The sequence below is a fragment of the Megascapheus bottae genome, chromosome 5 (assembly GCF_031878675.1).
Source record: "Megascapheus bottae isolate mThoBot1 chromosome 5, mThoBot2.hap1, whole genome shotgun sequence".
Lineage (NCBI taxonomy): Eukaryota > Metazoa > Chordata > Mammalia > Rodentia > Geomyidae > Megascapheus > Megascapheus bottae.
Window position 1 is genome coordinate 55,693,026 of NC_143513.1, and position 21,349 is coordinate 55,714,374.

At 66.6% G+C, this 21,349-nt stretch overlaps 1 long non-coding RNA gene across 1 annotated transcript in view; it reads right to left on the reverse strand.

Annotated features, from left to right (window-relative positions):
* Nucleotides 1–19,963, reverse strand: part of LOC150063427 (uncharacterized) — a 90,803-nt gene extending 70,840 nt beyond the window's left edge. Inside the window, exon 1 of the long non-coding RNA XR_016535423.1 lies at nt 19,897–19,963. This is a non-coding gene — a long non-coding RNA (uncharacterized LOC150063427). The remainder of the gene's footprint in view (nt 1–19,896) is intronic.
* Between the last annotated feature and the right edge of the window lie 1,386 nt (nt 19,964–21,349).

Genomic DNA, 21,349 nt, shown 5'->3' on the forward strand with positions numbered 1-21,349 from the left:
GGACGGGCACGGGCACCTGGGCCTGGACAGCCCTTCGGGACGGGGTCCTAGCCTCTCACTGGATTGGGGGGTTGCAGGGAAACACAGGGGGAGACGTAGGGTAGGGCAGGGCAGGGCAGGGCAGGGCAGGGGTAGGGCAGGGCAGGGCAGGGCAGAGGTAGAGGATGTCGGCACAAGCAGAGTCTGGCCAAGGACGCCCTTTCGGGACGGGGTCCTGGCCTCTCACTGGATTGGGGGGTTGCGGGGAAACACAGGGGGAGGCGGAGGGTAGGGCAGGGCAGGGCAGGGCAGGGCAGGGCAGGGGTAGGGCAGGGCAGGGTAGAGGATGTCGGCGCGAGAGGAGTTCCCCTGAAGTCCACCGGCCGGCCACAGAGGCCGGGCACGGGGACCTGGGCCAGGACAGCCCTTCGGGACGGGGTCCTGGCCCTTGCGTGGGGCAGGAGGGACAGTGCAGAGAACCCGCGCAAGGAGGCGACGCAAAGACGCACGAGAGAGGCAAGAGGGAAGGAAGAGAGAACGGCGCAAGGACGCAGGGGGGTGGCCCGGGCACGGCCCTCGGCCATGAAGGCCGGGCCGGGCTGTTTGGGCCAGCCCAGGCCAGGACACCCTTTCGGGACGGGGTCCTGGCCTCTCACTGGATTGGGGGGTTGCGGGGAAACACAGGGGGAGGCGGAGGGTAGGGCAGGGCAGGGCAGGGCAGGGCAGGGCAGGGCAGGGGTAGAGGATGTCGGCGCGAGAGGAGTTCCCCTGAAGGCCACCGGCCGGCCACAGAGGCCGGGCACGGGGACCTGGGCCAGGACAGCCCTTCGGGACGGGGTCCTGGCCCTTGCGTGGGGCAGGAGGGACAGTGCAGAGAACCCGCGCAAGGAGGCGACGCAAAGACGCACGAGAGAGGCAAGAGGGAAGGAAGAGAGGACGGCGCAAGGACGCAGGGGGGTGGCCCGGGCACGGCCCTCGGCCATGAAGGCCGGGCCGGGCTGTTTGGGCCAGCCCAGGCCAGGACACCCTTTCGGGACGGGGTCCTGGCCTCTCACTGGATTGGGGGGTTGCGGGGAAACACAGGGGGAGGCGGAGGGCAGGGCAGGGCAGGGCAGGGCAGGGCAGGGCAGGGGTAGAGGATGTCGGCGCGAGAGGAGTTCCCCTGAAGTCCACCGGCCGGCCACAGAGGCCGGGCACGGGGACCTGGGCCAGGACAGCCCTTCGGGACGGGGTCCTGGCCCTTGCGTGGGGCAGGAGGGACAGTGCAAAGAACCCGCGCAAGGAGGCGACGCAAAGACGCACGAGAGAGGCAAGAGGGAAGGAAGAGAGAACGGCGCAAGGACGCAGGGGGGTGGCCCGGGCACGGCCCTCGGCCATGAAGGCCGGGCCGGGCTGTTTAGGCCAGCCCAGGCCAGGACACCTTTTCGGGACGGGGTCCTGGCCTCTCACTGGATTGGGGGGTTGCGGGGAAACACAGGGGGAGGCGGAGGGTAGGGCAGGGCAGGGCAGGGCAGGGCAGGGCAGGGCAGGGCAGGGGTAGAGGATGTCGGCGCGAGAGGAGTTCCCCTGAAGGCCACCGGCCGGCCACAGAGGCCGGGCACGGGGACCTGGGCCAGGACAGCCCTTCGGGACGGGGTCCTGGCCCTTGCGTGGGGCAGGAGGGACAGTGCAGAGAACCCGCGCAAGGAGGCGACGCAAAGACGCACGAGAGAGGCAAGAGGGAAGGAAGAGAGGACGGCGCATGGACGCAGGGGGGTGGCCCGGGCACAGCCCTCGGCCATGAAGGCCGCGCCGGGCTGTTTGGGCCAGCCCAGGCCAGGACACCCTTTCGGGACGGGGTCCTGGCCTCTCACTGGATTGGGGGGTTGCGGGGAAACACAGGGGGAGGCGGAGGGTAGGGCAGGGCAGGGCAGGGCAGGGGTGGGGCAGGGCAGGGCTGTTTGGGCCAGCCCAGGCCAGGACACCCTTTCGGGACGGGGTCCTGGCCTCTCACTGGATTGGGGGGTTGCGGGGAAACACAGGGGGAGGCGGAGGGAGCAGGAGGCAGGGCAGGGCAGGGCAGGGCAGGGCAGGGGTAGGGCAGGGCAGGGCAGGGCAGAGGTAGAGGATGTCGGCACAAGCAGAGTCAGGCCAAGGACGCCCTTTCGGGACGGGGTCCTGGCCTCTCACTGGATTGGGGGGTTGCGGGGAAACACAGGGGGAGGCGGAGGGTAGGGCAGGGCAGGGCAGGGCAGGGCAGGGCAGGGGTAGGGCAGGGCAGGGCAGGGGTAGAGGATGTCGGCGCGAGAGGAGTTCCCCTGAAGTCCACCGGCCGGCCACAGAGGCCGGGCACGGGGACCTGGGCCAGGACAGCCCTTCGGGACGGGGTCCTGGCCCTTGCGTGGGGCAGGAGGGACAGTGCAGAGAACCCGCGCAAGGAGGCGACGCACAGACGCACGAGAGAGGCAAGAGGGAAGGAAGAGAGAACGGCGCAAGGACGCAGGGGGGTGGCCCGGGCACGGCCCTCGGCCATGAAGGCCGGGCCGGGCTGTTTAGGCCAGCCCAGGCCAGGACACCTTTTCGGGACGGGGTCCTGGCCTCTCACTGGATTGGGGGGTTGCGGGGAAACACAGGGGGAGGCGGAGGGTAGGGCAGGGCAGGGCAGGGCAGGGCAGGGCAGGGCAGGGCAGGGGTAGAGGATGTCGGCGCGAGAGGCGTTCCCCTGAAGGCCACCGGCCGGCCACAGAGGCCGGGCACGGGGACCTGGGCCAGGACAGCCCTTCGGGACGGGGTCCTGGCCCTTGCGTGGGGCAGGAGGGACAGTGCAGAGAACACGCGCAAGGAGGCGACGCAAAGACGCACGAGAGAGGCAAGAGGGAAGGAAGAGAGGACGGATCAAGGACGCAGGGGGGTGGCCCGGGCACGGCCCTCGGCCATGAAGGCCGGGCCTGGCTGTTTGGGCCAGCCCAGGCCAGGACACCCTTTCGGGACGGGGTCCTGGCCTCTCACTTGATTGGGGGGTTGCGGGGAAACACAGGGGGAGGCGGAGGGTAGGGCAGGGCAGGGCAGGGCAGGGCAGGGCAGGGGTAGAGGATGTCGGCGCGAGAGGAGTTCCCCTGAAGTCCACCGGCCGGCCACAGAGGCCGGGCACGGGGACCTGGGCCAGGACAGCCCTTCGGGACGGGGTCCTGGCCCTTGCGTGGGGCAGGAGGGACAGTGCAGAGAACCCGCGCAAGGAGGCGACGCAAAGACGCACGAGAGAGGCAAGAGGGAAGGAAGAGAGAACGGCGCAAGGACGCAGGGGGTGGCCCGGGCACGGCCCTCGGCCATGAAGGCCGGGCCGGGCTGTTTGGGCCAGCCCAGGCCAGGACACCCTTTCGGGACGGGGTCCTGGCCTCTCACTGGATTGGGGGGTTGCAGGGAAACACAGGGGGAGGCGGAGGGTAGGGTAGGGCAGGGCAGGGCAGGGCAGGGCAGGGCAGGGCAGGGGTAGAGGATGTCGGCGCGAGAGGAGTTCCCCTGAAGGCCACCGGCCGGCCACAGAGGCCGGGCACGGGGACCTGGGCCAGGACAGCCCTTCGGGACGGGGTCCTGGCCCTTGCGTGGGGCAGGAGGGACAGTGCAGAGAACCCGCGCAAGGAGGCGACGCAAAGACGCACGAGAGAGGCAAGAGGGAAGGAAGAGAGAACGGCGCAAGGACGCAGGGGGTGGCCCGGGCACGGCCCTCGGCCATGAAGGCCGGGCCGGGCTGTTTGGGCCAGCCCAGGCCAGGACACCCTTTCGGGACGGGGTCCTGGCCTCTCACTGGATTGGGGGGTTGCGGGGAAACACAGGGGGAGGCGGAGGGTAGGGTAGGGCCGGGCAGGGCAGGGCAGGGCAGGGCAGGGCAGGGGTAGAGGATGTCGGCGCGAGAGGAGTTCCCCTGAAGGCCACCGGCCGGCCACAGAGGCCGGGCACGGGGACCTGGGCCAGGACAGCCCTTCGGGACGGGGTCCTGGCCCTTGCGTGGGGCAGGAGGGACAGTGCAGAGAACCCGCGCAAGGAGGCGACGCAAAGACGCACGAGAGAGGCAAGAGGGAAGGAAGAGAGGACGGCGCATGGACGCAGGGGGGTGGCCCGGGCACAGCCCTCGGCCATGAAGGCCGCGCCGGGCTGTTTGGGCCAGCCCAGGCCAGGACACCCTTTCGGGACGGGGTCCTGGCCTCTCACTGGATTGGGGGGTTGCGGGGAAACACAGGGGGAGGCGGAGGGTAGGGCAGGGCAGGGCAGGGCAGGGGTGGGGCAGGGCAGGGCTGTTTGGGCCAGCCCAGGCCAGGACACCCTTTCGGGACGGGGTCCTGGCCTCTCACTGGATTGGGGGGTTGCGGGGAAACACAGGGGGAGGCGGAGGGAGCAGGAGGCAGGGCAGGGCAGGGCAGGGCAGGGCAGGGGTAGAGGATGTCGGCACAAGCAGAGTCTGGCCAAGGACGCCCTTTCGGGATGGGGTCCTGGACTGACTCAAGCCAAGGGGACAGACGAGGGCATCACCGGGGTCAAGCTGTTGATGTGCGGGTGGCAAGATGGCCAGTGGAGGCGAGTGAGCCTCCGCAGCCACAGAGCAGGCCATGAAGACCTGGCACAAGGCTGTGACCAAAAGCCCCAAACCGGGATCGGGGTCCTGGCCAGTCCCGCCTTTGGGTGGAAGGGAGGGGGAGCGAGGGACTGGGCAGGGACAGGAAGGATGTCAGGGGAAGGGCAGCAGGTAGTGAGGGGAGGCCGGGGAGGGGCAGGGGGTTAGGAGGGAGGGAAGGACACAAGAGAGCGGGAGGCAGGGTCAGCGCAAGCAGAGTTCCTCGGAAGGCCACCGGGCGGGCCACAGAGGACGGGCACGGGCACCTGGGCCTGGACAGCCCTTCGGGACGGGGTCCTAGCCTCTCACTGGATTGGGGGGTTGCGGGGAAACACAGGGGGAGACGTAGGGTAGGGCAGGGCAGGGCAGGGCAGGGCAGGGGTAGGGCAGGGCAGGGCAGGGCAGAGGTAGAGGATGTCGGCACAAGCAGAGTCTGGCCAAGGACGCCCTTTCGGGACGGGGTCCTGGCCTCTCACTGGATTGGGGGGTTGCGGGGAAACACAGGGGGAGGCGGAGGGTAGGGCAGGGCAGGGCAGGGCAGGGCAGGGCAGGGGTAGGGCAGGGCAGGGCAGGGTAGAGGATGTCGGCGCGAGAGGAGTTCCCCTGAAGTCCACCGGCCGGCCACAGAGGCCGGGCACGGGGACCTGGGCCAGGACAGCCCTTCGGGACGGGGTCCTGGCCCTTGCGTGGGGCAGGAGGGACAGTGCAGAGAACCCGCGCAAGGAGGCGACGCAAAGACGCACGAGAGAGGCAAGAGGGAAGGAAGAGAGAACGGCGCAAGGACGCAGGGGGGTGGCCCGGGCACGGCCCTCGGCCATGAAGGCCGGGCCGGGCTGTTTGGGCCAGCCCAGGCCAGGACACCCTTTCGGGACGGGGTCCTGGCCTCTCACTGGATTGGGGGGTTGCGGGGAAACACAGGGGGAGGCGGAGGGCAGGGCAGGGCAGGGCAGGGCAGGGCAGGGGTAGAGGATGTCGGCGCGAGAGGAGTTCCCCTGAAGTCCACCGGCCGGCCACAGAGGCCGGGCACGGGGACCTGGGCCAGGACAGCCCTTCGGGACGGGGTCCTGGCCCTTGCGTGGGGCAGGAGGGACAGTGCAGAGAACCCGCGCAAGGAGGCGACGCAAAGACGCACGAGAGAGGCAAGAGGGAAGGAAGAGAGAACGGCGCAAGGACGCAGGGGGGTGGCCCGGGCACGGCCCTCGGCCATGAAGGCCGGGCCGGGCTGTTTAGGCCAGCCCAGGCCAGGACACCTTTTCGGGACGGGGTCCTGGCCTCTCACTGGATTGGGGGGTTGCGGGGAAACACAGGGGGAGGCGGAGGGTAGGGCAGGAAGGGCAGGGCAGGGCAGGGCAGGGCAGGGGTAGAGGATGTCGGCGCGAGAGGAGTTCCCCTGAAGGCCACCGGCCGGCCACAGAGGCCGGGCACGGGGACCTGGGCCAGGACAGCCCTTCGGGACGGGGTCCTGGCCCTTGCGTGGGGCAGGAGGGACAGTGCAGAGAACCCGCGCAAGGAGGCGACGCAAAGACGCACGAGAGAGGCAAGAGGGAAGGAAGAGAGGACGGATCAAGGACGCAGGGGGGTGGCCCGGGCACGGCCCTAAGCCATGAAGGCCGCGCCGGGCTGTTTGGGCCAGCCCAGGCCAGGACACCCTTTCGGGACGGGGTCCTGGCCTCTCACTGGATTGGGGGGTTGCGGGGAAACACAGGGGGAGTCGGAGGGTAGGGCAGGGCAGGGCAGGGCAGGGGTGGGGCAGGGCAGGGCTGTTTGGGCCAGCCCAGGCCAGGACACCCTTTCGGGACGGGGTCCTGGCCTCTCACTGGATTGGGGGGTTGCGGGGAAACACAGGGGGAGGCGGAGGGAGCAGGAGGCAGGGCAGGGCAGGGCAGGGCAGGGCAGGGGTAGAGGATGTCGGCACAAGCAGAGTCTGGCCAAGGACGCCCTTTCGGGATGGGGTCCTGGACTGACTCAAGCCAAGGGGACAGACGAGGGCATCACCGGGGTCAAGCTGTTGATGTGCGGGTGGCAAGATGGCCAGTGGAGGCGAGTGAGCCTCCGCAGCCACAGAGCAGGCCATGAAGACCTGGCACAAGGCTGTGACCAAAAGCCCCAAACCGGGATCGGGGTCCTGGCCAGTCCCGCCTTTGGGTGGAAGGGAGGGGGTGCGAGGGACTGGGCAGGGACAGGAAGGATGTCAGGGGAAGGGCAGCAGGTAGTGAGGGGAGGCCGGGGAGGGGCAGGGGGTTAGGAGGGAGGGAAGGACACAAGAGAGCGGGAGGCAGGGTCAGCGCAAGCAGAGTTCCTCGGAAGGCCACCGGGCGGGCCACAGAGGACGGGCACGGGCACCTGGGCCAGGACAGCCCTTCGGGACGGGGTCCTGGCCTCTCACTGGATTGGGGGGTTGCGGGGAAACACAGGGGGAGACGGAGGGTAGGGCAGGGCAGGGCAGGGCAGGGCAGGGCAGGGCAGGGCAGGGGTAGAGGATGTCGGCGCGAGAGGAGTTCCCCTGAAGTCCAGCGGCCGGCCACAGAGGCCGGGCACGGGGACCTGGGCCAGGACAGCCCTTCGGGACGGGGTCCTGGCCCTTGCGTGGGGCAGGAGGGACAGTGCAGAGAACCCGCGCAAGGAGGCGACGCAAAGACGCACGAGAGAGGCAAGAGGGAAGGAAGAGAGAACGGCGCAAGGACGCAGGGGGGTGGCCCGGGCACGGCCCTCGGCCATGAAGGCCGGGCCGGGCTGCTTAGGCCAGCCCAGGCCAGGACACCTTTTCGGGACGGGGTCCTGGCCTCTCACTGGATTGGGGGGTTGCGGGGAAACACAGGGGGAGGCGGAGGGTAGGGCAGGGCAGGGCAGGGCAGGGCAGGGCAGGGCAGGGCAGGGGTAGAGGATGTCGGCGCGAGAGGAGTTCCCCTGAAGGCCACCGGCCGGCCACAGAGGCCGGGCACGGGGACCTGGGCCAGGACAGCCCTTCGGGACGGGGTCCTGGCCCTTGCGTGGGGCAGGAGGGACAGTGCAGAGAACCCGCGCAAGGAGGCGACGCAAAGACGCACGAGAGAGGCAAGAGGGAAGGAAGAGAGGACGGCGCATTGACGCAGGGGGGTGGCCCGGGCACAGCCCTCGGCCATGAAGGCCGCGCCGGGCTGTTTGGGCCAGCCCAGGCCAGGACACCCTTTCGGGACGGGGTCCTGGCCTCTCACTGGATTGGGGGGTTGCGGGGAAACACAGGGGGAGGCGGAGGGTAGGGCAGGGCAGGGCAGGGCAGGGGTGGGGCAGGGCAGGGCTGTTTGGGCCAGCCCAGGCCAGGACACCCTTTCGGGACGGGGTCCTGGCCTCTCACTGGATTGGGGGGTTGCGGGGAAACACAGGGGGAGGCGGAGGGAGCAGGAGGCAGGGCAGGGCAGGGCAGGGCAGGGCAGGGGTAGGGCAGGGCAGGGCAGGGCAGAGGTAGAGGATGTCGGCACAAGCAGAGTCAGGCCAAGGACGCCCTTTCGGGACGGGGTCCTGGCCTCTCACTGGATTGGGGGGTTGCGGGGAAACACAGGGGGAGGCGGAGGGTAGGGCAGGGCAGGGCAGGGCAGGGCAGGGGTAGGGCAGGGCAGGGCAGGGGTAGAGGATGTCGGCGCGAGAGGAGTTCCCCTGAAGTCCACCGGCCGGCCACAGAGGCCGGGCACGGGGACCTGGGCCAGGACAGCCCTTCGGGACGGGGTCCTGGCCCTTGCGTGGGGCAGGAGGGACAGTGCAGAGAACCCGCGCAAGGAGGCGACGCACAGACGCACGAGAGAGGCAAGAGGGAAGGAAGAGAGAACGGCGCAAGGACGCAGGGGGGTGGCCCGGGCACGGCCCTCGGCCATGAAGGCCGGGCCGGGCTGTTTAGGCCAGCCCAGGCCAGGACACCTTTTCGGGACGGGGTCCTGGCCTCTCACTGGATTGGGGGGTTGCGGGGAAACACAGGGGGAGGCGGAGGGTAGGGCAGGGCAGGGCAGGGCAGGGCAGGGCAGGGCAGGGGTAGAGGATGTCGGCGCGAGAGGCGTTCCCCTGAAGGCCACCGGCCGGCCACAGAGGCCGGGCACGGGGACCTGGGCCAGGACAGCCCTTCGGGACGGGGTCCTGGCCCTTGCGTGGGGCAGGAGGGACAGTGCAGAGAACACGCGCAAGGAGGCGACGCAAAGACGCACGAGAGAGGCAAGAGGGAAGGAAGAGAGGACGGATCAAGGACGCAGGGGGGTGGCCCGGGCACGGCCCTCGGCCATGAAGGCCGGGCCTGGCTGTTTGGGCCAGCCCAGGCCAGGACACCCTTTCGGGACGGGGTCCTGGCCTCTCACTTGATTGGGGGGTTGCGGGGAAACACAGGGGGAGGCGGAGGGTAGGGCAGGGCAGGGCAGGGCAGGGCAGGGCAGGGGTAGAGGATGTCGGCGCGAGAGGAGTTCCCCTGAAGTCCACCGGCCGGCCACAGAGGCCGGGCACGGGGACCTGGGCCAGGACAGCCCTTCGGGACGGGGTCCTGGCCCTTGCGTGGGGCAGGAGGGACAGTGCAGAGAACCCGCGCAAGGAGGCGACGCAAAGACGCACGAGAGAGGCAAGAGGGAAGGAAGAGAGAACGGCGCAGGGACGCAGGGGGTGGCCCGGGCACGGCCCTCGGCCATGAAGGCCGGGCCGGGCTGTTTGGGCCAGCCCAGGCCAGGACACCCTTTCGGGACGGGGTCCTGGCCTCTCAATGGATTGGGGGGTTGCAGGGAAACACAGGGGGAGGCGGAGGGTAGGGTAGGGCAGGGCAGGGCAGGGCAGGGCAGGGCAGGGCAGGGGTAGAGGATGTCGGCGCGAGAGGAGTTCCCCTGAAGGCCACCGGCCGGCCACAGAGGCCGGGCACGGGGACCTGGGCCAGGACAGCCCTTCGGGACGGGGTCCTGGCCCTTGCGTGGGGCAGGAGGGACAGTGCAGAGAACCCGCGCAAGGAGGCGACGCAAAGACGCACGAGAGAGGCAAGAGGGAAGGAAGAGAGGACGGATCAAGGACGCAGGGGGGTGGCCCGGGCACGGCCCTAAGCCATGAAGGCCGCGCCGGGCTGTTTGGGCCAGCCCAGGCCAGGACACCCTTTCGGGACGGGGTCCTGGCCTCTCACTGGATTGGGGGGTTGCGGGGAAACACAGGGGGAGGCGGAGGGTAGGGCAGGGCAGGGCAGGGCAGGGGTGGGGCAGGGCAGGGCTGTTTGGGCCAGCCCAGGCCAGGACACCCTTTCGGGACGGGGTCCTGGCCTCTCACTGGATTGGGGGGTTGCGGGGAAACACAGGGGGAGGCGGAGGGAGCAGGAGGCAGGGCAGGGCAGGGCAGGGCAGGGCAGGGGTAGAGGATGTCGGCACAAGCAGAGTCTGGCCAAGGACGCCCTTTCGGGATGGGGTCCTGGACTGACTCAAGCCAAGGGGACAGACGAGGGCATCACCGGGGTCAAGCTGTTGATGTGCGGGTGGCAAGATGGCCAGTGGAGGCGAGTGAGCCTCCGCAGCCACAGAGCAGGCCATGAAGACCTGGCACAAGGCTGTGACCAAAAGCCCCAAACCGGGATCGGGGTCCTGGCCAGTCCCGCCTTTGGGTGGAAGGGAGGGGGTGCGAGGGACTGGGCAGGGACAGGAAGGATGTCAGGGGAAGGGCAGCAGGTAGTGAGGGGAGGCCGGGGAGGGGCAGGGGGTTAGGAGGGAGGGAAGGACACAAGAGAGCGGGAGGCAGGGTCAGCGCAAGCAGAGTTCCTCGGAAGGCCACCGGGCGGGCCACAGAGGACGGGCACGGGCACCTGGGCCAGGACAGCCCTTTGGGACGGGGTCCTGGCCTCTCACTGGATTGGGGGGTTGCGGGGAAACACAGGGGGAGACGGAGGGTAGGGCAGGGCAGGGCAGGGCAGGGCAGGGGTAGGGCAGGGCAGGGCAGGGCAGAGGTAGAGGATGTCGGCACAAGCAGAGTCTGGCCAAGGACGCCCTTTCGGGACGGGGTCCTGGCCTCTCACTGGATTGGGGGGTTGCGGGGAAACACAGGGGGAGGCGGAGGGTAGGGCAGGGCAGGGCAGGGCAGGGGTAGGGCAGGGCAGGGCAGGGGTAGAGGATGTCGGCGCGAGAGGAGTTCCCCTGAAGGCCACCGGCCGGCCACAGAGGCCGGGCACGGGGACCTGGGCCAGGACAGCCCTTCGGGACGGGGTCCTGGCCCTTGCGTGGGGCAGGAGGGACAGTGCAGAGAACCCGCGCAAGGAGGCGACGCAAAGACGCACGAGAGAGGCAAGAGGGAAGGAAGAGAGGACGGATCAAGGACGCAGGGGGGTGGCCCGGGCACGGCCCTCGGCCATGAAGGCCGGGCCGGGCTGTTTGGGCCAGCCCAGGCCAGGACACCCTTTCGGGACGGGGTCCTGGCCTCTCACTGGATTGGGGGGTTGCGGGGAAACACAGGGGGAGGCGGAGGGTAGGGCAGGGCAGGGCAGGGCAGGGCAGGGCAGGGCAGGGGTAGAGGATGTCGGCGCGAGAGGAGTTCCCCTGAAGTCCACCGGCCGGCCACAGAGGCCGGGCACGGGGACCTGGGCCAGGACAGCCCTTCGGGACGGGGTCCTGGCCCTTGCGTGGGGCAGGAGGGACAGTGCAGAGAACCCGCGCAAGGAGGCGACGCAAAGACGCACGAGAGAGGCAAGAGGGAAGGAAGAGAGAACGGCGCAAGGACGCAGGGGGGTGGCCCGGGCACGGCCCTCGGCCATGAAGGCCGGGCCGGGCTGTTTAGGCCAGCCCAGGCCAGGACACCTTTTCGGGACGGGGTCCTGGCCTCTCACTGGATTGGGGGGTTGCGGGGAAACACAGGGGGAGGCGGAGGGTAGGGCAGGAAGGGCAGGGCAGGGCAGGGCAGGGCAGGGGTAGAGGATGTCGGCGCGAGAGGAGTTCCCCTGAAGGCCACCGGCCGGCCACAGAGGCCGGGCACGGGGACCTGGGCCAGGACAGCCCTTCGGGACGGGGTCCTGGCCCTTGCGTGGGGCAGGAGGGACAGTGCAGAGAACCCGCGCAAGGAGGCGACGCAAAGACGCACGAGAGAGGCAAGAGGGAAGGAAGAGAGGACGGATCAAGGACGCAGGGGGGTGGCCCGGGCACGGCCCTAAGCCATGAAGGCCGCGCCGGGCTGTTTGGGCCAGCCCAGGCCAGGACACCCTTTCGGGACGGGGTCCTGGCCTCTCACTGGATTGGGGGGTTGCGGGGAAACACAGGGGGAGGCGGAGGGTAGGGCAGGGCAGGGCAGGGCAGGGGTGGGGCAGGGCAGGGCTGTTTGGGCCAGCCCAGGCCAGGACACCCTTTCGGGACGGGGTCCTGGCCTCTCACTGGATTGGGGGGTTGCGGGGAAACACAGGGGGAGGCGGAGGGAGCAGGAGGCAGGGCAGGGCAGGGCAGGGCAGGGGTAGAGGATGTCGGCACAAGCAGAGTCTGGCCAAGGACGCCCTTTCGGGATGGGGTCCTGGACTGACTCAAGCCAAGGGGACAGACGAGGGCATCACCGGGGTCAAGCTGTTGATGTGCGGGTGGCAAGATGGCCAGTGGAGGCGAGTGAGCCTCCGCAGCCACAGAGCAGGCCATGAAGACCTGGCACAAGGCTGTGACCAAAAGCCCCAAACCGGGATCGGGGTCCTGGCCAGTCCCGCCTTTGGGTGGAAGGGAGGGGGTGCGAGGGACTGGGCAGGGACAGGAAGGATGTCAGGGGAAGGGCAGCAGGTAGTGAGGGGAGGCCGGGGAGGGGCAGGGGGTTAGGAGGGAGGGAAGGACACAAGAGAGCGGGAGGCAGGGTCAGCGCAAGCAGAGTTCCTCGGAAGGCCACCGGGCGGGCCACAGAGGACGGGCACGGGCACCTGGGCCAGGACAGCCCTTCGGGACGGGGTCCTGGCCTCTCACTGGATTGGGGGGTTGCGGGGAAACACAGGGGGAGACGGAGGGTAGGGCAGGGCAGGGCAGGGCAGGGCAGGGGTAGGGCAGGGCAGGGCAGGGCAGAGGTAGAGGATGTCGGCACAAGCAGAGTCTGGCCAAGGACGCCCTTTCGGGACGGGGTCCTGGCCTCTCACTGGATTGGGGGGTTGCGGGGAAACACAGGGGGAGGCGGAGGGTAGGGCAGGGCAGGGCAGGGCAGGGCAGGGCAGGGGTAGAGGATGTCGGCGCGAGAGGAGTTCCCCTGAAGGCCACCGGCCGGCCACAGAGGCCGGGCACGGGGACCTGGGCCAGGACAGCCCTTCGGGACGGGGTCCTGGCCCTTGCGTGGGGCAGGAGGGACAGTGCAGAGAACCCGCGCAAGGAGGCGACGCAAAGACGCACGAGAGAGGCAAGAGGGAAGGAAGAGAGGACGGCGCATGGACGCAGGGGGGTGGCCCGGGCACAGCCCTCGGCCATGAAGGCCGCGCCGGGCTGTTTGGGCCAGCCCAGGCCAGGACACCCTTTCGGGACGGGGTCCTGGCCTCTCACTGGATTGGGGGGTTGCGGGGAAACACAGGGGGAGGCGGAGGGTAGGGCAGGGCAGGGCAGGGCAGGGGTGGGGCAGGGCAGGGCTGTTTGGGCCAGCCCAGGCCAGGACACCCTTTCGGGACGGGGTCCTGGCCTCTCACTGGATTGGGGGGTTGCGGGGAAACACAGGGGGAGGCGGAGGGAGCAGGAGGCAGGGCAGGGCAGGGCAGGGCAGGGCAGGGGTAGAGGATGTCGGCACAAGCAGAGTCTGGCCAAGGACGCCCTTTCGGGATGGGGTCCTGGACTGACTCAAGCCAAGGGGACAGACGAGGGCATCACCGGGGTCAAGCTGTTGATGTGCGGGTGGCAAGATGGCCAGTGGAGGCGAGTGAGCCTCCGCAGCCACAGAGCAGGCCATGAAGACCTGGCACAAGGCTGTGACCAAAAGCCCCAAACCGGGATCGGGGTCCTGGCCAGTCCCGCCTTTGGGTGGAAGGGAGGGGGAGCGAGGGACTGGGCAGGGACAGGAAGGATGTCAGGGGAAGGGCAGCAGGTAGTGAGGGGAGGCCGGGGAGGGGCAGGGGGTTAGGAGGGAGGGAAGGACACAAGAGAGCGGGAGGCAGGGTCAGCGCAAGCAGAGTTCCTCGGAAGGCCACCGGGCGGGCCACAGAGGACGGGCACGGGCACCGGGGCCTGGACAGCCCTTCGGGACGGGGTCCTAGCCTCTCACTGGATTGGGGGGTTGCGGGGAAACACAGGGGGAGACGTAGGGTAGGGCAGGGCAGGGCAGGGCAGGGCAGGGGTAGGGCAGGGCAGGGCAGGGCAGAGGTAGAGGATGTCGGCACAAGCAGAGTCTGGCCAAGGACGCCCTTTCGGGACGGGGTCCTGGCCTCTCACTGGATTGGGGGGTTGCGGGGAAACACAGGGGGAGGCGGAGGGTAGGGCAGGGCAGGGCAGGGCAGGGCAGGGCAGGGGTAGGGCAGGGCAGGGCAGGGCAGAGGTAGAGGATGTCGGCACAAGCAGAGTCTGGCCAAGGACGCCCTTTCGGGACGGGGTCCTGGCCTCTCACTGGATTGGGGGGTTGCGGGGAAACACAGGGGGAGGCGGAGGGTAGGGCAGGGCAGGGCAGGGCAGGGCAGGGCAGGGCAGGGGTAGGGCAGGGCAGGGTAGAGGATGTCGGCGCGAGAGGAGTTCCCCTGAAGTCCACCGGCCGGCCACAGAGGCCGGGCACGGGGACCTGGGCCAGGACAGCCCTTCGGGACGGGGTCCTGGCCCTTGCGTGGGGCAGGAGGGACAGTGCAGAGAACCCGCGCAAGGAGGCGACGCAAAGACGCACGAGAGAGGCAAGAGGGAAGGAAGAGAGAACGGCGCAAGGACACAGGGGTGTGGCCCGGGCACGGCCCTCGGCCATGAAGGCCGGGCCGGGCTGTTTGGGCCAGCCCAGGCCAGGACACCCTTTCGGGACGGGGTCCTGGCCTCTCACTGGATTGGGGGGTTGCGGGGAAACACAGGGGGAGGCGGAGGGTAGGGCAGGGCAGGGCAGGGCAGGGCAGGGCAGGGCAGGGCAGGGCAGGGGTAGAGGATGTCGGCGCGAGAGGAGTTCCCCTGAAGGCCACCGGCCGGCCACAGAGGCCGGGCACGGGGACCTGGGCCAGGACAGCCCTTCGGGACGGGGTCCTGGCCCTTGCGTGGGGCAGGAGGGACAGTGCAGAGAACCCGCGCAAGGAGGCGACGCAAAGACGCACGAGAGAGGCAAGAGGGAAGGAAGAGAGGACGGCGCAAGGACGCAGGGGGGTGGCCCGGGCACAGCCCTCGGCCATGAAGGCCGGGCCGGGCTGTTTGGGCCAGCCCAGGCCAGGACACCCTTTCGGGACGGGGTCCTGGCCTCTCACTGGATTGGGGGGTTGCGGGGAAACACAGGGGGAGGCGGAGGGTAGGGCAGGGCAGGGCAGGGCAGGGCAGGGCAGGGGTAGAGGATGTCGGCGCGAGAGGAGTTCCCCTGAAGTCCACCGGCCGGCCACAGAGGCCGGGCACGGGGACCTGGGCCAGGACAGCCCTTCGGGACGGGGTCCTGGCCCTTGCGTGGGGCAGGAGGGACAGTGCAGAGAACCCGCGCAAGGAGGCGACGCAAAGACGCACGAGAGAGGCAAGAGGGAAGGAAGAGAGAACGGCGCAAGGACGCAGGGGGTGGCCCGGGCACGGCCCTCGGCCATGAAGGCCGGGCCGGGCTGTTTGGGCCAGCCCAGGCCAGGACACCCTTTCGGGACGGGGTCCTGGCCTCTCACTGGATTGGGGGGTTGCGGGGAAACACAGGGGGAGGCGGAGGGTAGGGTAGGGCAGGGCAGGGCAGGGCAGGGCAGGGGTAGAGGATGTCGGCGCGAGAGGAGTTCCCCTGAAGGCCACCGGCCGGCCACAGAGGCCGGGCACGGGGACCTGGGCCAGGACAGCCCTTCGGGACGGGGTCCTGGCCCTTGCGTGGGGCAGGAGGGACAGTGCAGAGAACCCGCGCAAGGAGGCGACGCAAAGACGCACGAGAGAGGCAAGAGGGAAGGAAGAGAGGACGGCGCATGGACGCAGGGGGGTGGCCCGGGCACAGCCCTCGGCCATGAAGGCCGCGCCGGGCTGTTTGGGCCAGCCCAGGCCAGGACACCCTTTCGGGACGGGGTCCTGGCCTCTCACTGGATTGGGGGGTTGCGGGGAAACACAGGGGGAGGCGGAGGGTAGGGCAGGGCAGGGCAGGGCAGGGGTGGGGCAGGGCAGGGCTGTTTGGGCCAGCCCAGGCCAGGACACCCTTTCGGGACGGGGTCCTGGCCTCTCACTGGATTGGGGGGTTGCGGGGAAACACAGGGGGAGGCGGAGGGAGCAGGAGGCAGGGCAGGGCAGGGCAGGGCAGGGCAGGGGTAGAGGATGTCGGCACAAGCAGAGTCTGGCCAAGGACGCCCTTTCGGGATGGGGTCCTGGACTGACTCAAGCCAAGGGGACAGACGAGGGCATCACCGGGGTCAAGCTGTTGATGTGCGGGTGGCAAGATGGCCAGTGGAGGCAAGTGAGCCTCCGCAGCCACAGAGCAGGCCATGAAGACCTGGCACAAGGCTGTGACCAAAAGCCCCAAACCGGGATCGGGGTCCTGGCCAGTCCCGCCTTTGGGTGGAAGGGAGGGGGTGCGAGGGACTGGGCAGGGACAGGAAGGATGTCAGGGGAAGCCAGCAGGTAGTGAGGGGAGGCCGGGGAGGGGCAGGGGGTTAGGAGGGAGGGAAGGACACAAGAGACCGGGAGGCAGGGTCAGCACAAGCAGAGTTCCTCGGAAGGCCACCGGGCGGGCCACAGAGGACGGGCACGGGCACCTGGGCCAGGACAGCCCTTCGGGACGGGGTCCTGGCCTCTCACTGGATTGGGGGGTTGCGGGGAAACACAGGGGGAGACGGAGGGTAGGGCAGGGCAGGGCAGGGCAGGGCAGGGCAGGGGTAGGGCAGGGCAGGGCAGGGCAGAGGTAGAGGATGTCGGCACAAGCAGAGTCTGGCCAAGGACGCCCTTTCGGGACGGGGTCCTGGCCTCTCACTGGATTGGGGGGTTGCGGGGAAACACAGGGGGAGGAGGAGGGTAGGGCAGGGCAGGGCAGGGCAGGGCAGGGCAGGTGTAGAGGATGTCGGCGCGAGAGGAGTTCCCCTGAAGGCCACCGGCCGGCCACAGAGGCCGGGCACGGGGACCTGGGCCAGGACAGCCCTTCGGGACGGGGTCCTGGCCCTTGCGTGGGGCAGAAGGGACAGTGCAGAGAACCCGCGCAAGGAGGCGACGCAAAGACGCACAAGAGAGGCAAGAGGGAAGGAAGAGAGGACGGCGCAAGGACGCAGGGGGGTGGCCCGGGCACGGCCCTCGGCCATGAAGGCCGAGCCGGGCTGTTTGGGCCAGCCCAGGCCAGGACACCCTTTCGGGACGGGGTCCTGGCCTCTCACTGGATTGGGGGGTTGCGGGGAAACACAGGGGGAGGCGGAGGGTAGGGCAGGGCAGGGCAGGGCAGGGGTGGGGCAGGGCAGGGCTGTTTGGGCCAGCCCAGGCCAGGACACCCTTTCGGGACGGGGTCCTGGCCTCTCACTGGATTGGGGGTTGCGGGGAAACACAGGGGGAGGCGGAGGGAGCAGGAGGCAGGGCAGGGCAGGGCAGGGCAGGGCAGGGGTAGAGGATGTCGGCACAAGCAGAGTCTGGCCAAGGACGCCCTTTCGGGATGGGGTCCTGGACTGACTCAAGCCAAGGGGACAGACGAGGGCATCACCGGGGTCAAGCTGTTGATGTGCGGGTGGCAAGATGGCCAGTGGAGGCGAGTGAGCCTCCGCAGCCACAGAGCAGGCCATGAAGACCTGGCACAAGGCTGTGACCAAAAGCCCCAAACCGGGATCGGGGTCCTGGCCAGTCCCGCCTTTGGGTGGAAGGGAGGGGTGAGAGGGACTGGGCAGGGACAGGAAAGATGTCAAGGGAAGGGCCGCAGGTAGGGAGGGGAGGCCGGGGAGGGGCAGGGGGTTAGGAGGGAGGGAAGGACACAAGAGAGCAGGAGGCAGGGTCAGTGCAAGCAGAGTTCCCCGGAAGGCCACCGGGCGGGCCACAGAGGCCGGGCACGGGGACCTGGGCCAGGACAGCCCTTCGGGACAGGGTCCTGGCCCTTGCGTGGGGCTGGAGGGACAGTGCAGAGAACCTGCGCAAGGAGGTGACGCAAATACGCACGAAAGAGGCAAGAGGGAAGGAAGCGAGGACGGCGCAAGGACGCAGGGGGGTGGCCCGGGCACGGCCCTCGGCCATGAAGGCTGGGCCGGGCTGTTTGGACCAGCCCAGGCCAGGACACCCTTTCGGGACGGGGTCCTGTCCACTAACGGGATTGGGGGCCAAGGTGGGAATCACGCTGTTGGGAGCAGGAGGCAGGGCTGGGGCAAATGGTGTCGTGGAGAGAGGAGTTCCCCGGAAGGCCCTCGTGCCAGCCACAGTGTCCGGTCACGGGGACCTGGGCCAGGACAGCCCTTCGGGATGGGCTCTTGGCCCTTGCGTGGGGCAGGAGGGACAGTGGAGAGAACCGCCCAAGGATGTAACGCAAACACTCATGAGAGAGGCAAGAGGTAAGGAAGAGAGGACAGCGTTAGAGGGAGGGTGTCTGCCAGGCCCGAGCCTAGGTCCTGAAAGCCGGGCCGGGCTGTCTGGGCCAGGCCTGGCCAGGACACCCTTTCGGGACGGGGTCCTGTCCTCTAACGGGATTGGGGGCCAAGGTGGGAATCACGCTGTTGGGAGCAGGAGGCAGGGCTGGGGCAAATGGTGTCGTGAAGAGAGGAGTTCCCCGGAAGGCCCTCGTGCCGGCCACAGTGTCCGGTCACGGGGACCTGGGCCAGGACAGCCCTTCGGGACAGGATCCTGGCCCGTATGTGGGGCAGGAGTGACAGTGGAGAGAACCCGTGCAAGGAGGCGATGCAAAGACTCATGAGAGAGCAAGAGGGAAGGAAGAGAGGACGGCGCAAGGAGGGAGGGTGGCTGCCAGTCCCGAGTCTAGGCCCTTAAGGTCGGGATTGGGCTGCCTGGGCCAAGCCAGGCCAAACCAAGCCAGGACACCCTTTCGGGACGGGGTCCTGGCCTGTCCCAGTGTTGGGTGGCAAGTTGGGGATGTAGGGAGGTGCAGGAGTAAAAAGGATGGCCCGAGAAATGACAGCAAAAGTTAGAGGGGTTAGGCACATGCGGGGTACACCGGAAGGCCACCCAGCCTGCCATAAAGGCCGCACAGTTTGACCTGGGCCAGGACAGCCCATCGGGACGGGGTCCTGGCCCTTTCATGGGGCTGGAAGGCAGTTTGGAGGACCCACGCAAGGGGCAAAGCAAGAAGCCGGTGCGAGGTGTTAAGAAGTGTGGATGGCGCAAGGACACAGGAAGGTGGCCCGGGCACTGCCCCAGGCCTTGAAGGCCGGGCCAGGATGTCTAGCCAAGGACATCCTTCGGGTCAGGGTCCAGGCCCTTGCATGGGGCAGCAGAGATAGTGGAGAGAACCCATGCAAGTAGGTGATGCAATGGGCAGGAGTGAAGCAAGAAGGAAGGAAGAGAGGACAGCACAAGGAGGGAGGGTGGCTTCCAGGCCCAAGCCTAGGCCCTGAAGGCTGGGCTGGGCTATATCGGCCAGGCCAGGACACCCCTTGGGGACCGGGTCCTGGCCCGTCCCAGGGTTGGGTGTTAAGTTGGGGACGCAGGGGAGGGGCAGGAGTGGAAAGGATGGCCGAGGAGTGGAAAGGATGACAGCAGAGGACAGAGGGTTTTGGCGCGAGCAGAGTTCCCCGGAGGGCCACCCGGCCAGTGACAAAGGCCTGGCAGGGGGACCTGGGCCAGGACACCCTTCGGGACCGGTTCTTGGCCCTTGCATGGGGCAGGAGGGACAGTGGAGAGAACCTGCGCAAGGAGGCGACGCAAGACGCACGAGAGAGGCAAGAGGGAAGGAAGAGAGGACGGCGCAAGGAGGCAGGGAGGCTTCCCAGGTCCAGAGCAAGCCTTGAAGGCCTGTCCAGGCTCTCTGTCCAAGGACACCCTTTAGGTTGGGATCCTGGCCTGTTCCATGGTTGGGTGGCAGGGCGTGCCCTCAGGGAAGAAGAAAACAGAGGAAAGGTTGGTGCAAAAATGGACAGAAGTAGGCAGAGTAAGGGCATAGGTGGTAGGGGCAAGCAGAATACCCTGTAAAGCCATCTGGTAGGAGCCAAAGCCCAAGCAGGGTGATCTGGGTCAGCACAGCCCTTGGATATAATGGCCTAGAACTGTTATGTCGCAGGGACTGCAACACCTGGCAGTGACAACAAGGGTGGAATGAAGCTTCACCAAAAGTTGAAATGGTTTAACTTAAAGAATGGATCAAGGTTATCATCAGCCATAGCATCCTACCTTGCCTTCCATCTCTTTTCTGGTCTGCTCCATTCCCTGCTTTGGAATTCATGGCGTTATGCTGTCTTTGGATGAAAACTTTTGTTATTGGTTTAAAAGAAAGAATTCTACGCATTTTTGAATCTTGAAATCCTATTCTTATTTTACAAGCAATAGAAGTAGATATCATGCGTTAAAAGTAATACTTTCCCTTGGGCTCTCCTAGCAGAGATTTACAATAGAGCAAACTTTGATACAAAAGGTCATATAGTATGACACTAAATGAAAGGATCTCTAGGATATAGAAACATAAGCCATATAATGAATGATTGTTGTTCTTAAGATACTATGTTATCTCTCATCTCTTTTGCTGTCCCCTGGTTATCTCATATTGTTACAGTATCTCACTTTGTTGCCTGATATATAGGATATATTTGTATTTGGTTATTTGAAATTGGATAGGGAAGGGGGGGGAAACAAGATGAGAGGTGGGAGTTGGGAGGAGGGAAATGGGGACCAAGACATGTGAAAGGGTATCAATGTATGTGAATTAATGCACCTTCTATCTGGCAAATATCATGTAACCCTTCTATCAATTACATAAAAATTATATGAAAAAAAGTAATACTTTCAAGTGTGGAGTATGGAAAAAAACATTCCTCCTGGTAGAAAATATCCAGTGACTCTGGATTTTAGTAATTCTATAGTAATTTAGTAATTCCTATAGTAATTTTCATATTTCCTTACTTTATTCCAATTTGTACTATACACAATATACCGATCTCTTTCCAATCAAAGTTGTTGATGAATTAGTGTAAGCTCCTTTTTCACTTGTTTTGCCTAACATTTCCTATAAAGGTGACTTTCAACCAAGTCAGCTTTTATTTAACTAACTATAGGATACTGCATTCCTTTGGAAAACATAATTCTGACTATATGTACTAGAAATAATTTTAAAACTCGTCCTTGTGGCCTAGGCATGTGGCCTGGTGTTAGAGTGCTTGTCTCATATGCACTAAGCCATGGGTTGGATTCCTTAGTACCATATACACAGAAAAAAACCTGTGAATCAAATGGTAGATTACTACCCTTGAGAAAACCCGGGGACCATGCCTAGGCCCTGAGTTCAAGCCACAGGGCTAGCCAAAGAACTCTTTCTACTCCAACCAACTCATGTCTTTCTAAAAGTATTTTCATTGTGGCAAAAATTGTAGCCTACTGGCATACTTCTTTCCTACTATGCAGGCAATCTTGCGAGTGATTGCTCATTACCACATACATAGAAAAGGTAGAAAATAGCGCTGCGGTTCAAGTGGTCAGCAGTAGCTTTGAGCAAAAAGTGTCTGAGAACAGTGCCCAGACCCTGATTTCAAGCCCCAGGGCTGGAAAACATAAATAAATAAAATTTATTACATTGTCAGGGTGATACACGGAGGGGTTACAGTTACATGCATAGGGTGGGTAGTACATTTGT